Genomic DNA, 16,866 nt, shown 5'->3' with positions numbered 1-16,866 from the left:
AAATCTTTAATTCGGTTTCAGGTTTTAAACTTGCAAATTATCCTTTGGGAAGCAGCTCTTAAAGTAAACTATACCTCTTGAGAGGTAAAGATGATTGTAGCTTAGGAGCATAAACTTCTGGGAAGCAAAACAGATTTATAAAGGAAACAGCAGAAAAGGGAGTCCCTGTAAATCATAAGGATTTGAAGGTACCTGGTTTAAAAAATACACATATTTTTACAGAATCTTGTCTAAATTAAAAATATGCAGAATAGCTAAAATTAATATTTTAGTGAATTCTATAATATATAAGTGACTGTAGTCCTTTACTTCTTATTTGTCAACCTAGATCCAAACATATTAGAGGGAAGAGGAAATACACAGGTGAGAGATTGTATTTTTCAAAATGGCTGTAGAAATATTTATGGTCCTACTTGCTCTTCTGGAACAATGGCAGTCCTCCATCAATAGATTGAGTCTCCTTTTCCTCCCCTGTGAATTGGGTAAGTTTGTGATTCTTCCACACAATCGAGTGTGGTGAACATTAGGTTACATGTTATGAGGCTACATTTTAAAGGGAAAACAGCATAAGGCTTCTCCCTTGCATGATTGTGTATTCTTGCATGTTCTCACACTCACGCTCGTGATATTCACACTTGGAACCCAGCCATCAGATCCTGAAGAAGTCCATACTGTATTATGTGGAGAGACAAAATGGAAAAACTCATTTTTAGAACTGAGGAACCCATCTAATACTTAACATCATCCTCCAATCACATAAGGGAATTCTCTTTACATTACTCTAGCCCCTATTCTTTGAGTCCTTTCCTTGCTATTTCTCTGGGTTCTCTGCTAATGGTATCAGTGCTGAAACCAGGCTGTATATTCATCTGGAAGCTGGTGTAGGGAAGAACCTATTCCAGGCATCCTGAGACATAGCCAGAATCTATTTCTTTGGAGTTGTCGGATGCATTTCAACTTGTATATTCTAAGCCAGCAACAAAGAAAACAGGTGTTTATCCCTGCTGATTTGAGTCTCTGTTCTCTACACCCTGTTTTGAGGGGCTTCTCTGATTGGGTGACATCCACCAAGAACAATCTATCTCCCTTTTGAATAACTTGAAGTTACATGGCCTACCCAAACTCAAGGAAAAGAAATTACACAAAGGCAGGGATACTAGGGTGTGGAAAAAAAAGAAAAAAAAAAAAAAACAACTAGAAATCAGGGCATCTGGGTGACTCAGCTAAATGTCTATCTTTGACTCAGGTCAAGAGCCCTGGGTCTTGTGACACAGCCCCACATCGGGCTCCCTGCTCACTGGGTCACCTGCTTCTCCTTCTCCATCTGCCACTTTCCCCACCTCCCTCCCTCTCTCTCTCTCTCTCTCATAAATAAATCTTTTAAAAAATCTAAATTCAAAGTCTAGCTTTAGATCTACCCACTGTGTGTCTTTGTACAGTGTTTTACCTCTCAGAATCTCAGATTTCTTTTCCGTAATCAGGAGATTTCATTTCTGTGTTTGTATAGATAAATTTAGAGCAATTAAATTATTATTTCAGGCTACTTAAACTGTGATGTATGTAGCATACTTCAAATTTCCCCTGCCTGTATTTGTTTGTAAATGCACTAGAATTTTGTGAACTCCTGTTGGCACTAAGAGAATTATTTTATAAGTATAGCAAAGGGGAGAGCTACCCATTATCTGCTGACTGGGGCAAATCTATAGGGTTTTTATATATCTGTGTAATTTAGTTATCAACAATTTCAATGAACTCTGAGAAGCTAAATGGAAAAATTTTGCATTTCTTCACCATTGACCTTAGTCATGATGAGTAGATACTTTTTTTTTTCCTTAAAGCATACCATCATTTTATTTGGTCTTGCTTCGATGTACAAAAATGACAGAAATATATATCCTCATGAAAATACCCAGGAACGTACAGAGTTGGCTTAGGATGCATGTGGTAAACTTAATTAGTAGTCAGGAAACTTCATGAGAGGAAAGGATGGAGAAATGGTAAAAGGGAGACAGATTTAAAGTTAAAATGAGATAAAATATTCTAAAAATTAAATCTGCCTCACAGTAGTAATCTGTAATCTGAAAAGTTACAGGTCTCTTCTTATCATAAAAATTGTATCTGTGATATATTGGGGAAAGAGCCATTTCCACCCCAGAATTCCTGCTTGTTTCTAAGATCTTTCATGAATCATAAATGCCAAGTTTATCTAAGCCTTTTTGAGGAATAAATCTTGCACTAACCTTCAAAAGGACAGTTGGCATAACCTAGAAGTCCTCCCATAGACTGTGTTTCATTTATCCCTGCTAACTCTGACTTCCATTCAGCCCACCATGGACGGTTTTATAGAAACACATCACAAACATTATATGTGCTTTTTATCACTAATGTTCTCTCTCTCTTGGCATAATGAGGTAGTGTTCTATTATTTTATTCAGTGTTCTCAGTATTGATGATTCTAAAGTCAGAAGTGACTCTAGAAACTTCAGTTGTAGTCTGAGGACCTTCATTCATGTGTTTTGCCATTGACATGATTCAGCTACATTTTGTGTGCTTTCCTGGCATGTTGTCAACAAGCAAGTCCTATCTATCCTCCCAATTCAAACCCAGCAAAAGTATAGCACTAGTAACTATTAGCCAGGCATTGCCTTTTATTCTAGGCCACATTGTATGTCACCGATCATCATTCAGTCACCCTTGATGTGCTCTGCTGCTGTGGTCTAAAGTCAACATCCCCTTCTCTACACTGATTCCTTTAGTGGATGTCTGTTATTGAAACATCTTACACAAGAAAAAGCTGTATAAGAAATAATTGCATATGTTCAGTTGAGTGAGCTCTTCTTTACCATACATGATAATTATTAATTTAATAAGCAATGACTTCTACCAGAGCCAGGATCTGTATAGGTGTCCCCAAAAATCTTTTACCCTTTAATATCAAAGTAATAGAAATTGTGGTCAATAATCATATGATACAGACACCACAGAGATCGTTTTCTACAGTATATTTCAATCCTCAGCTGTATCCCAACAATGTGTCTCAGTGTACTGACCATAATTCCAAGAAGTAAAATACATACCCCCTGAAACTTGTGCTCAGTAAATAATTTGACTCAAAAACATAAAGGGAAATATCTGAGTACATGGATAGAAAGGTAGTATATTGAAGTCCAATATTATGCATTCTTAAAGAATTTTTAATAACAGGTTTGACAGTAGGTGGTTATTGCTTTGTGTGTTTATTTTAGAATTTAATCTTAATATAAAATTTAATTTTGACTAACCCAGTAATAGGATGTTCCAGTATATTCTTTATCCAGACACTTAGTACATGGCAGATTTTTTTTTTTTTATATAAGGAGAAAAGCTTCCAGCTGCTTCTTCTACCTGGTGGGTATTAAAACTTGTCACGATTTTCCAGATGATTAAAGACCTAAATGTGAAATAATACTTTATTGTAAAACTATAAGAGAATGTAAATGCCTTAAAGTAGAAAACTTTTAAAGATGTTTTATAAAAAGCATGATTTAAGAAATAAAATACTGGCATGTTTTACTATATCAAAAACAATTTCTGTAGGGTGCCATATAACAATGCTAAAGGACAAGTCATAAAGTGGGAGGTGATAATGTATATTAACATATATATGACTGTAGATGATATATATTGAGAATAGTTTTTTGAAACTACATGAGAAGAAAATTAATATAAAAAAGGAAAAATATAAGAATTATGGAGAAAGAGGAAGCCAGAAGGATCAATAAACATTTTAAAAATACTCAACTCACGAAATATGAACAAGAAAAATTAAAACCACAATAAGCTACTATTTCAAATCTATCAGAGAGCAAAAAAATTAGAAAGTTTGGCAATATCAACTGGGGAAAAAAAGCCATTCCTGTGAGTGTCTACATTGGAAAAATCATGCTGCAGAGCATTTAACAATATCTTATGAAGGTGAAAGTGTGAATTATTTATGACTCAATAAATCCACTTCTAGTTAGATACCCTAGAGAAAGTCTGATACACGGGCACCAGGATTCATTGCAGAACTGAATTTAATATCAAGAATAATGGAAATAACCTATATACCCCATCAGTAGTAAATTGAATAAAGATGTTGTGGAATTTTAACAAATTGAACATTGCATAAAATTAGAATGCATTATATACATCAAGCGACTAACGTACTTTGAAAAATGATATATGACTATCATTAAAACAATACTATATTTTTGTGAACTTGTATTTAATAGAAAATAATAAAAATATGTTCCTGAAAAATACTATAGAAAAGGAATGGAAATAACAAAATAAAATAGAACAAAGGAGGTTTTAATTATATCTGTGGTGGTAGCGGTGGTATTTGGGTGTGTGTGATGTGAAGCACATGTGATAACATCTAATTAGTAGTCAAATCATAGGTGATTTGGAATTTCTCTCCCTTTATTTAAAAAAAAATTGAAGTTTTTATTTAAATTCCAATTAATTAACATACTGTGTAATATTAGTTCTAGTGTACAATATAGTGATTCAACACTTCCATACATCACCTGGTGCTCATCACAAGCACACTCATTAGTCCCAATCACCTATTTAATCCATTCTCCCACCCACCTCCTCTCTGGTTGTAACCATCTGTTTGTTCTCTATAGTTAAGAGTTTGTTTTTTGGTTTGCCTCTCCTTTTTTCCCCCTATTCTTACATGTTTTCTTAAATTCCACGTTACTCTCTCGAATTCTGCATATTCAATTTTAAAAATTACCTTTCAAAAAGATATTTTTTGCTCCAGGAAGAATTAATTATGAAATGTAGGAGAGATAGGCATCACTCTTCTTGAATAAATGTGTATGAATGGGCCCAGTAGTGAGCAGAGATGGGGTTTAGGAAGAATGTAGTGAAAAATTACTTTGGGGTCAAGAAGATTTTTAAGAGAAAAAGTTATAAACAGGTACTTTTTTGTTTCTCAAGTGATATGCTATTTTTAAAAGAACTTCCACTGGTGAGAAAGAAAGAAAAGAAAGAAAGAAAGAAAGAAAGAAAGAAAGAAAGAAAGAAAGAAAGAAAGAAAGAAAGAAAGAAAGAAAGGAAGGAAGAAGGAAGAAGAAGGAAGAAGAAGAAAGAAAGAAAGAAAGAAAGAAAGAAAGAAAGAAAGAAAGAAAGAAAGAAAGAAAGAAAGAAGAAAGAAAGAAAATAAAAATCCCTTTATTCATCAATAGGAATTGCAATGTAGGGCTTAGGAGTCTAGACTTATGTCTTTACTCCACCTGAGAGCCTGAGAATAGTTGAAGTGGGTCTGTTCTGACCCAGCCTATGGCTGAGGGTCAAAGTTACTTCACAAAAGCTTTTTTGTATAGTGTCATAGGTTTGGAAAATTAGCTGGTTTATGAAGGTAAAGATAGAACTCAAAAACAAAACAAAATACAAAAGAAGCACAGATAAGAGGCACTTCTGTAACCAGTGTGGAAAGATTAAGATTAGTTAAACCATTTTCTTATACCAAAGTAATGGCATTCATTCTGTCAGAATTATATTGTTCTTGAATTTATAAAAGAAATCTGCTAATGGGAACTATTTTAAGATCTTCACTTCTGACTCCTTCATTTTAAAGATAGCATATTGCTTCTCATCTGAGATTTGGACTTTTAAAAAATATTTTATTTATTTATTCATGAGAGACACACACAGAGAGGCAGAGACATAGGCAGAGGGAGAAAAAGGCTCCCAATGGGGAGCCTGATACGGTACTCGATCCCAGGACATTGGGATCACTGAGCTGAAGGCAGATGCTCAACAACTGAGCCACCGTGCACCTGAGATTTGGACATTTGATCACATATTTAAAGAGAAGTAGAGATCTTATACTCATTTTGTTTGCCCTTTTACGAGTATTAATATAGGTTTCACAATCATCCTGAAGATAGATAATATTAATATTATTTTTGAGTAATGAAATGAAACTTGCAGAAGTCAAACTATTAAACCATCTACCTATAGTTTTGCAGCAAATTAGGCGGGACATATTTACTGAATGAATGAACAAATATTTATGAGCCAAAGTAATGGTTTAAAGCATGGTCTGTGTATATGATTCATGTTCTTCAACTATCTCACAGTTGACATTTTATATATATATTCTAAAAAACTGACTATATTCCCTTAAAATCAATAACTACCATTAGGAATGTTTTTCCATTTAATTTACAAGATGTTCAGGTGTTGGGTATTTTTCCCTCCACAATAATATATAGTATAAGGAATTTTTCTGAATAAAGCTATGAATTGCATTTCAAAGCTTACCTAATAATGATTTTGAAATTATGTATAACAGCCAGACTTTTGGAGCAAAATTTCTGAAATGAGGAAAATATTGAAAAGCTTGCTCTCTAGTTTATGAATTATTAGGATTATCTTGGACTTCCAGAACTTGTTTTGTGTATTCTGTATTCATTTAAATCATGTCAAACAATTGGAGAGAACTGTAGTAATAATTTACTTTTGGTTCCCACATATTAATCTTTAGTTTAGAGCTTATCTGCCGAATCAGTGATTTTGGAGTCACCTTGACATTTGCAGAGATTAGAAAATGCAATAGAGATTTGTGCAAATGAATGCACTGAAAGTTTCATGTGGTGGTCATTATAGCCATACATCATTCCACTTTTCTTGACTACACTTGAAGGTGGGAACCAGACTCATGTCTTCACAGTAGCAAAAGAGGCACTTCTGAGAGAGGCCATTTTGTGCTGGCTGGAATCCGAAAATCTTTTGGTAAGACCAAACAATATTTTTTTTTTTTTTTGAAGGAAAGGATTCAGGGTTGAAAATGTGAAAATGAGCTCTGGTAGGACCTCACTAATATTTTTTTCCTTTTCTTTTAAATGAAGTATAATCGACATACAATATTAGATTAATTTCAGATATAAAGCATAGTGATTTGACAACTCTATAGTTATGCTATGCCACCACAAGTATAGCTATTATCTATTACCATACAACACTATTACAGTACCATTGACTATATTCCCTTGTTGTGTCTTCATCCTTGGGACTTACTCATTTTATAACTGGAAGCCTCCATCTCCCACTCCCCTTCATATTTTTTGCCCATCCTGTTATTCCCCTCTCCTCTGGCAACCACCAGTTTGTTTATGTGTATGTTTCTGCTTTTGTTTGTTTTGTTTTTTAGATTCCACATATAAGTGAAATCATATGGTATTTGTCTTTCTCTGACTTGTTTCACTTAGTGTGATGTCTTCAAGGTCCATCCATGTTGTCACAAATGGCAAGTCTCGTCCTTTTTTATGGCTATATAGTGTGTGTGTGTGTGTTGTGTGTGTGTGTGTGTGTGTGTGTGTACACCATGTCTTCTTTATCCATTCGTCTATGGATGGACATTAAATTGCTTTGATATCTTGGCTAGAGTAAATAATGCTGCAGAAACATCTTTTCAAATTACTTTTTTTATTTCCTTTGAGTAAATACCCAGTAATGGAATTACTGGGTTGTATGGTATTTCTATTTTTAATTTTTTAAGGACTTCCATAATGTTTTCCATAGTGGCTGTACCAATTAACATTCCCTTCAACACTGTACAAGAGTTCCTCTTCCTCCACATCCTTGCCAACACCTTGTTACTTATCTTTTTGATACTAGGCATTCTGACATGTATAAGATGATATCTCACTGTAGTTTTGATTTTCATTGCCCTGATGATAATTGATGTTAAAGATCTTTTCATGTGTCTGTTGGCCATTGGTGTGTCTTCTTTGGAAAAAGAAATATCTATTCAGAAGCATTTTTAAAAATCAGATTATTTGTATTTTTGATAGTGAATTATATGAGTTCTTTATATATTTTGGATATTAACCACTTGATGGGAATATCATTTATAAATGTCTTTTCCCATTGAATAGGTTACTTTTTCATTTTGTTGATGGCTTTTTTTCACTGTGAGAAAGCTTTTTATTTTGTTCTTGTCCCAATAGTTTATTTTGTCTTTCTTCCCCTTGCCTTAAAATGTTGCTAAGGCTGATGTAAAAGAGATTATTTCCCATGTTTTCTCTTAGGAGTTTTGTGGTTTCAGGTCTTACTTTGGGCCTTCAGTTTATTTTGAGTTTATGTATGGTGTAAAAAGTGGTCCACTAAGCCATATTTTTTGAAACATTGTATCTTTTTGGTTAATAACAAAAAGAGCTCTGATTTTGTAATTGTAGTTTATTTTCCTTCTAACAAGTAAATAAAGAGTAAAGTTGAATGCACATATACACATGGAAAAACTAATTAAGATAATTAAGATGATAATACTGAAGCCAAATCCTTTGGTACTTGGGCAGAGATTATAAGTGAAAGATTATACTTTTGATGAGCAACTCTTCCATGCACATCCCATGACAGATTCAATTCTCACTGAATATTTTACCAGTTTGTTTACTAAATAATCACCAACCATTATTCCTCTTTCTTCTTGGACTATAGCTAGGCTACCTTTATCTTCCTTTCTTTCATTTTTGAGGGGCTATATGATTGGATTTCATGCTATGGAATATGAGTTGGCCTGGCCAACAAAATGGATTGTAGAAAAGGGGAAGTAGAACAGGTTCTAAGGGTCTCTTACCTCATTGCTGTATAGATGTTTCATCAGTGCCAATAATATTTGATTTCTCTGTTGGCAGTGATTAAACAGAAACAAGGGATCCACTATACACAAGAGGAAGTAGAAAAGAATCAGTGTTCCAAGGAGTAGAGTTTGAGTTTGGATGTGACTAAAGAAATGGTTTTACATTATCTGGAGTGCTGCTTAAGGCAATTAACCATAGAGAAAACACATTCTAGCCCAGATTTCTGGTGCCACATTACAGGACATTGGAACAATCACAAAACATGCTTGAGGTTTAGAAATGGGATACACAATGAGGAAAGTGAATCATTATCTATCCCATCTCACCAACTATTTTTCTCCTTTGGTGCTACTCCTGCCAGCCTCTAATTCTCTACCTTCCCTGTGCCTTTTTTCTCAAGTCTATTCTTTCTTTGTACATTACAACGTTTTTGTACTGTTCTGTTTATTTCATTCTAATGAGGAAATATTTGTTGGCTACTCTACTGATGCAATAATTTTATTGTCCTTGAAAATGCATTTTTTCCCCAAGAAAATTTGCTAACATATTGATTTCTGCCTGGAGCCTCCTCTGCTCTCTACTCTAGCTTCCCCACATAATGTTTTGTTTTGACATGCATCAACTTAGATCAGTTTCTAAACATTGTCACTATTGATGCTTTGGATTGGTTACATATTGCTTTTTGCTTCAGGACTGTTTTTGCAAAATATAGTATGTTTAGCCTCATCTCTGGTTTCTACACACTAGATAACAGGCACACCTCCCTTCTTCCCTAAAACAACCATCAGAATCTTAAAATACGGTCAGATGTTTTTGGATGGCAAAATCATGATTGTTTCAGAACACTTGACTTAGATCTAGATACCTGTCCCCTATGCAATACTGCCCAAAATATCTTTAAAAATACCTTAAAAGTGATACTATCAGGGTTGCTTTGATTACTGCTGATTTTCGCCTAGTGTAAGCAGTTTGACTAAGTGACTAAGGGAGGCATAAAAGACTCCATGGAACAATACTTCTGTATCGAGCCCTTATGAAGCCAAGATTCATTTTATGGATCTTGGTGGTTCAAATGGAGGAAGCAGAAAAGAGATACAAGGGTTTAGAGAAGAAACATGCTAAAATAAACAATATTACAGCATTGTGAATCTAAACCAAGAGACTAAGAAAGCACTTATTTTCTGGTTTAGAAATTGCTACTAGTAGTAGTGGTTGTAATAGCAGCAGCAACACTACCACCAGCAGCATTACTGATAGTTAGAATACTAATAGCTTACTTCTAGTGGATTCTTCTTATATTCCAAGTACTTGTCTAAGTATTCGTATAGAAAGTGTAATTTAATCCTTATAGCAACCTTGTTATATAGATGAAATAGCTGGTATTAAAAGAGATTAAAATTTTTGCCCAAGTAGAAGGAAGAATCCAACACAATAAAATTCCACACAGAATTAACTGATAAAGGGTATAGGCTCAGGTTGTAGACACCTGCATGAGTCATGGTTGGGGAGTTAGTTGGGGAGCAAAGGAAAGAAAGAATGTAATACCAAACACTTTCTTGTTTGTGTTAAACTTAGGAAACTTTACTGTATTACTCATTTCAGCATGCAACTGATATGAAATAGACTAAATAATAAATTTATTGGATTTTAGCAAAAATTCACTGGTTATCTAAAACTTTGAGATTCCTTGACATTTTAAGATAGAACATCTAATGGGAGGGATGAGTCAGGTAAGTTTGGTACCAGAAAAGTAGTGCAATAAAATCCTCTTAATTCTCATAACTATCAGTTTTCCCATATCTGTCAAAATGTCTTACAATCAAGTTGCATGTGTTTCTTCAGAGGTCTTTTGGTGCCTGTGGCATTCCCAGCATTGCTCTGCTCTTTATACTTTATGCTGTGAGGATGGTGCCTTATTATATGAAATGAGGTTCCTATACTTACTGATCCATTGAAGGAGTCAAACCCAGACACAAATCACAACTATACAGAAACAGAGGCATCATGAATTTGAATAGTACAACATAAGAATTTTAAAAATTATGAATTTTACCCTTCAAACTGGAAGGATTGTCATACAAATCTTCCAGGTGAATGTGATATTTACTCTGTTCAGGTTGTACTGTTGTACTCTGTGCAGAAGGCAGGTGTCTGAGGACAGGAAGCAATAAAAAACTTGCATGTCTTCTTCCTTTAATAAACATATTTTCAACACTCTTTAAATATATTTACTTCTCATTTAAATGTCTCTAGGATATAGGTGTGGGACTATGATATTACAAAATTTAATTACAAGATCTAAATTATAAGATTTACTTCCCTACAAGAAAGAAAAAACTGCCCTCCTATACTATATCAGCACAAAAGTGCTCATCTACCTTTCTTGGTTTCAACTTTGTCAATGTCCTGATTTTCCTTCCCTTGTAGCTTCTCCTCTATTACCACCACCACTCCAAAAATAAGTAAATGAACAATATATATAAGTCACCCACAGGAGCAAGCTGTGTAACATGGGTATTTTCTTTGAGGTTCTCAAATCATTCCCTCTTAATTGTGTGGTAGCTGCTTCTCAAGGATTCTTGTCTTTCTCTTTTTATCATTGTCCTTTTCTGTATACCAGCATCTCTCTGTAGTTTTAGATGTGAGAGGAATGCTGTGATCCTGTCCCAGCCTGCACAGATTAAAAGTTTTTGTGAAAGTTTCTCCACTTTTATTGTTATAAACAGGACCTTTCTTAGAGCCTTAACTATTTTTCTCTTGAAATTACATCTGCAGGGGGTGGGAGTGAATGGGTGACAGGCACTGGGGGTTATTCTGTATGTTGGTAAATTCAACACCAATAAAAAATAAATTAAAAAAAAAGAAATTACATCTGCTATAATGGTCACACCTTACAATCAAGTATCCAATTCATGCTTCACACAGTTGGTTTAAGTAGGTAACCATTAAGGCTCCTTCTAACCCCAATATTATTTAATTCTAAATGATTTTCTCTGAAAGGGAGGAACTCCAGGGACTGGGGCAGTCAGTGGGTGGACAGGCAAGCTTTTACATTTAATTCCCCATAATTTTCTCCGGGTAAGTGCAATGTCAAAAAATGATGATTGAACTAATCTGTATCCTAAAGGAAGGAAAAAGAAGTAATGCTTTCATTCTTTAGTGAAAAATTATGACCCAGTTTTAAAATGGATATAATAGAATGTTACCAAGATAATTACAGTATTTATAATCAAAGTATCTCTCTAAATATCTTATTTGCATTTACAATTTTTCCCTAGATTATTAACTAATGTTAACTATTTACATGCTTTTTTGAATGCCGTCTAAATAAAGAATTTGTTACCTTGGAGAAAGTGTAACAATTTAGGATTTGACCTTCTTGTAATTAGTATTGGTTCACTTGTTTCTGAGATCTAAGGAGAGCTGTTTCTTCCCACCCATACCTTATTCAATTTCCTAATCTTTTTTTTTTTAAAGGTTAGTAATTAGAACCTATAATTCTCAGAAATTTTTTAAGGTAAGAATGCTATGTGTCCTTTTACATTCCAAACATACAGGCAGACACATACCTACCCACCTCTAAAATATTATTTTTGAGACAATTTTAAAAATTGCTTAAAATCTGAGAAATAAGGTACATTAGAATCTGAGGTTCTATTTTTAAATCCTTTGCAGCTAAGAAAATTTTGAAGAACAAGGTATATTTCAAGGGGTCTTAGAGAGTTTAACTTAATAGGCCCATGTGCCTTCTGATGCATTGTAACTGTGGCCTGGCAGCCTAGGATGTAGATGCAGGTAATATATTTTAGGTGCATGTTTATATCCATCTCTCCTAAGTTAACATAAATTCTGATCAAGCTCTAGGGAACAAGTTATCCTTCATAATGTTGTTGAGAATTACTACTATAATGTTCTACTTTTGGCTTCACAGACTACCCTCAGAAGTTTAAGAGGAGTCTTGTTAGTATGTTTTTCTATGGACTATAACTTTTGTGATATTCTCAAGTCATCTTGAAAATGTCTAGATATTTAAAAATCATTCCTCTAGTGAAAACTATATGGCCTTTGAGATCATATTTAGCTGGATTTGTGTCCTGGATCTGCCATTTACTGCTTGTGTGGGTTTAGGAAATTTGTTTAACCTATCTAGGACTCTTTTTCATTAGACTATGGTATAAACTAGATGATAGAGCCTAAGTAAAATGCACATATAGCATCTTTCTTATTGGTCCATTACCCAATTTCATGTCTTTCTTTCTGCAATAGTTACAGAATTTATGTCTTTCACCTAGACATGTATTGCTTTGAGTAAAGACTTTATTTGCCAGCTTTCTTGGTTGTGGTCATGGAAAAATCAAAGCGTTATATATAGGATATGGGAAGTTTTATGAATTACATTAATAAATAAGTTTATTTGGTTAAACAGGTACAGAATGTGTCAAGCCCTCAAACATATAGAAACACGCTTATTAAGCAGAATAATTTAAGGGTTCAGAAATTATCTCCTAGGCCTGGCCAAAGAGTAGTCTAGCTTTTAAATATTCAAAGATTGAATAACTCAGGCCAACTGAGTCAACTCTCCTACTTATCTCTGCATCTTCTTCCTTATGGAATCAGTGGAAGTTCTACTGGTGTGTGACCTAATTCTCCATCTATATTCTCTCTTGCTTTCTTCTCATCACAGACTTCATTTGTCCATGATATCTCTGTTCCTTTAACTTCTCTTTCTTCACTACTTCTTCTCAAGTCCAATTCAGAAACAAAACAAAACAAAATACCCCCAAAAAACTGAGAAAATTCTCTATTTTCTTCCTTCAACCACAATCCTATTTCCATCTTCTTTATTTATTGTCAAATTGCTCTAAATATGTTTTTATACAGGTTTCTCTCTATCCATATCTCACTAATTCATACTCACCTATTACTGAATTGATGATATTCTATAAAATCACCAGTGACTTAAAGTCTTGGTTAAAGTCTTTGGTTTCTTGAACCAAAAAATAATATTTCAGGATTGTTCTTGTATGGATGCAATTAAAAGTCATAGCATCCCACTAAACCAAAATCTTTTTTCCCCCTTTGGATTCTGTGATAATTCAAATAACATTCATGCATTCAGAAACATTAATTAGTGACTTACTGTGTGTCAGATTCTGTTCTAAAAACTAAGCATGCATTGCCCAATAGGTCAGTTTTTTGTGCTTGGGTACCTCATAACAACCACTACCACCATTTTTTTTTTTCATCTAGCACTTACTCTGAGCAAGAAGCTGAGAATTAATTATATGATTCCCTGTAATTCCTGTAATGTTCCTTGTGAAAGCCACTATTATTATCTACATTTCACAGAGGAAAAAACTTTAGTCAAAAGAAGTCAATGAACTTTACTAAGGCTTAACAACTATTTATTAAATCTTAGGACTTGAGCCACTATATATTAAATACCAGAGTCCATGACCCTTACTTTTCTTTGGAAAAAAGTAATCTGTATTCTTTATTCTCAGTTTTCTGGGCATTTGGAAGGACTTGAATGCAGCATGATTGTTGTTAGTTTCTATGTTTTGCATGTGCTATTTCTGCTCTTTTGAATACTGCTTCCCCAGCTATTAACCAGCTTAGTCTTAACTTATTTAACCTCTGGGTAACTTACAATGGTGACTCTACTATGTGTTTGTGTGTCCTCCCAAATAACTTACCCTTAATGTGGAATTTACCAGAGTAAAATTTAATGCCCTGTTTATTAGTCTACATTTCCCAATAAACTATAGTTTTCTTGGTAACTTCAATGGCTCACACTTGCCGAGACAACTATTTTTTCATGAAGGAATGAATGATTATAATTTTTGCATTATTTGTTCCCCAAAGAATGCTACCTGTTCATGTTTTCAAAATAACTTCTTAGTTGATTTTTCTTCCTTTCCAACCATTTCTTCAATAATATTCAAATATTTCTATGCTCCTACATGTACACAATGCTCTCTTTTTTTTTCTTATCCACAAAATGTTCTACTCATACCTAGTGCCACTCTTGAAATTCTTAGCCTTTAAGACTTGTCTCAGACATGAATTCTCCTAGGATTCCTTTAATAATTTTATTTGTTTATGTAAGCAATAATAAGTTGTTTTGTCTTATATTTTATTTCCTCTGCTTCTTTTTCTAAAAAGTGAGATCTTATATTATTAATTCTTAATAACCAAAATCCTTAGCATAATCAGTGAAATAACTTCTTAATAAATTATAGCCATTATTATTTCTCAGAACCTTTATAATATAGATGAGTATAATCTACAAATTATTTAATTTTATCTTTTAAAATCTATTTTTATAATATGTTTAAAATTTTATCAAGGACTAGTTTAGGAAAAAATTAAATACCAATCGAAGTAGAACTGAGATTGAGATGCTTTTATAATGCAGTTGCCTTCTACCATATGTTCCATATGTTCATGTACCTTATTGAAGAATCAACAACATTTATATCCCTAAGATACTTCCTTTGACAATTACACTCATAATGTCTTTTAATGAGGCTGGTTTTATTTTATAAATTACAGAAATTAATTATTTTTATTAGATAGTTGAGGATTTGAAACTCATTTTTTTTTGGATTTGAAACTCTTTTTTTTTTTTTTTTTTTGGATTTGAAACTCTTACATAAACTCTTATTTTAATTTTGTGACTGAAAAAATTTTCCCTAAAATATTTTTACATGCTCTCCAGACTCCAGTTTGCTAGCCTACAAATTAAAAAACAGTTATCATTTTTCTCCTTATGTTGTTAAAAGGTGTTTTAAATTATTTATAGACATATGATAAGAAAAGACAATTCATCATGCTGCAGAAACCCAACACTAATTACTAAAGATTAGCCACTTTTTCTGAGACTGATAAATTATTTTCAGTTGTTTACAGACAAACAATACAAGCAGTCATGTCTGGGCAGCTGAAATAAATGACCTGTATATAAACAAATGGTGTTTTCTGTTGTGGAAGATTTCATCCTTTCTAGCACAGGCATACATCCACTATAATTTTATAAACAATTTTAAGTGATTTTAAAAAAAAGATAAATTCACAGTAAATGAGGATCAAGGATGGTGTGCTTGACATATGCTCTCTCTAAAGTTCCATTAATATGGAAAGTAAACAATATTTAGTAGCCAGTGAATAACATTCTGCATTCATTTTGCTCATTTAAAGTCTTTATTATTCAATATTATCACATTTCTTTCACAAGTTATAAAAAGTAAACTTTTAGTGCATTTTCTGTTTTCAGAATTTAGAAAGTTTGTAGGGAGTGGATACAAGGGAAATAGCAAGTATAAATTTGTGGTTATAGTATAATGGTCTTTGGAATCACATGGTTTTATTTCAAATCCCAATTCTGCAGTATACTAGCTGTGTGATGCTCACGCTCTTTTACTTAATACCTGTAAGTATGATTTTATTTATCTATAAAATAGAGTAACAAATGCTATTTCTTTATGATACTAAGAGACTCAAATAAAGCAATGTGTATAAAGTACAAGTAGCTGGTAACAAGTAAGTTCTCAAAAAATTAGGTACAATTATTATTAGGTCTATAGTTATTTTTTAAATTACTGTTATTACAAATGCTATGATTTGCATTTTTGTTTTAATGAATGGCCACTGATTAGATTTTGCCTTGGCTTATTTAATACACTTAATATAGTGGCAAAATAGTTTATATTCATTAATTGATTGTAATTATTGCACTAAAATGTATAAATAATCTACTGATTTATTTATATGGATATCTTAAGAATGGGATTATTTTTCCATGGCAGAGAGAGGTTAAAAGACATCCCTGCCATAGACAGATGTACAACCAAAGCTGTATCTATAAATTTTTTGGCTTTTTTAAAATATTCTTTTTTTTTTTTTTTTAATTTTTTTCTTTTTTTTTAAATTTATTTATTCATGATAGTCACACAGAGAGAGAGAGAGAGGCAGAGACACAGGCAGAGGGAGAAGCAGGCTCCATGCACCGGGAGCCCGACGTGGGATTCGATCCCAGGTCTCCAGGATCGCGCCCTGGGCCAAAGGCAGGCGCCAAACCACTGCGCCACCCAGGGATCCCTTTTTTAAAATATTCTAATGTACAAATCAATAGTAGGAATGAACTGCAGTTGACAAGATTAAAACAACAGTAGTTCATTAATTGTATCAAATATAAGGTATTAATAGTATTAATACAAAATGTATTAGTCAAATACAAGATGTTGTT

General features: G+C 33.3%; 1 long non-coding RNA gene across 1 annotated transcript in view; it reads right to left on the bottom strand.

Annotated features, from left to right (window-relative positions):
- Positions 1 to 373: 373 nt before the first annotated feature.
- The window catches only part of LOC111098112, a 30,408-nt gene continuing 13,915 nt past the window's right edge, over positions 374 to 16,866 (bottom strand). Inside the window, exons 3-4 of the long non-coding RNA XR_005367070.1 lie at positions 3,282 to 3,430; positions 374 to 671 (exon numbers count right to left, since the gene is read on the bottom strand). This is a non-coding gene — a long non-coding RNA (uncharacterized LOC111098112). The remainder of the gene's footprint in view (positions 672 to 3,281; positions 3,431 to 16,866) is intronic.

The sequence above is a fragment of the Canis lupus genome, chromosome 11 (assembly GCF_011100685.1).
Source record: "Canis lupus familiaris isolate Mischka breed German Shepherd chromosome 11, alternate assembly UU_Cfam_GSD_1.0, whole genome shotgun sequence".
Taxonomy (NCBI): Eukaryota; Metazoa; Chordata; class Mammalia; order Carnivora; family Canidae; genus Canis; species Canis lupus.
The sequence above is the reverse complement of the archived record's forward strand: the minus strand, read 5'-3'. Positions and strand labels throughout refer to the sequence as shown.